Source organism: Galeopterus variegatus, unplaced genomic scaffold, assembly GCF_000696425.1.
Source record: "Galeopterus variegatus unplaced genomic scaffold, G_variegatus-3.0.2 Scaffold12227, whole genome shotgun sequence".
NCBI lineage: Eukaryota > Metazoa > Chordata > Mammalia > Dermoptera > Cynocephalidae > Galeopterus > Galeopterus variegatus.
This window is the reverse complement of record NW_007738338.1, coordinates 20,525-21,574: the sequence shown is the minus strand read 5'-3', so window position 1 is coordinate 21,574 and position 1,050 is coordinate 20,525.

Sequence of the window (1,050 nt, the reverse complement as noted above, 5' to 3'; positions counted from 1 at the left end):
CTTGTGGGAACTAAAAATAAATAAATAAATACACACAAAAAAAACCAGGGCAGGTGGGAGGGAAGAAGACACAACAGTTAGAATTCCTTGAAGTTGATACGACAAGCGAACAGATTTGAGGTTGTAGGGAGGGAGGGGATGGGGAGGTTTCATTAATGGGCCACAAGAATCAACCACATTGTGTATTGACAAAATAAAATAAAATTTGGGAATAAAAAAACTCTCTTTCTTTCTTCCTTTTAAGAATAAAGTGTTTTAAAGATTTACTTCACTTATAGCATATTTTAATGTGCAAAAATTACATTTTTACAGGCACAACATATTACCAATTTCATTTCTCAGCTGACATTTCTATTAATTTATCTGTTTTTTCATCACTATGTGTTTATTGTACAATATTACAGATACTCTGTTAGGTACCAAAAATGACAAAGTCAATAGACATGTCTCTTGATTATTTAGAAGGGAAGGGTCATTAAGTAGTAGTTACACAAAAAGGTGATAAGAGTCACAAATGGCAGTTGCATTTATCTATGCCCATGAACATTCATTTATTTCTTAAAGAAAAGAATTGGAATTTATTCTGATAGTGAACAGAGTACCTATCAAGGAATTTAGAATAAATGAACACAGTGCCCGGCAAAAAGAATGCACAGTTAGCTGAGGAAGACATACATGAAGATAGAAATAAAATTGTGCTCTGAGTATTAAAATTATAGACGGGGTGCAGTGAGGGAGAAAGAGGCCTGTCAATTCTACTAAGTGTTAAAAACATTCTTGCTAGAGAAAGTTTCGCCAAAGGTTGGTGTTGAAATTTGAAGCCAATTAATTGGTAGAATCCTAGAGTCATGTGAAGGATTGTATGCATGTGTAAAAATGTATTGAATCATCTGGTGTGTGCTGTAGCTGGAATTGAGACAAAGATAAGGGAAGGGATAAGAAAGCAGAAAGATTTGTAAAATATGTTAATAACTTGGCTTTTATTTTATAGCTATTGTAAACCAGTCGATTATTGAAATGGATGTTTACATAGGGAGATAGGTAAAAAAA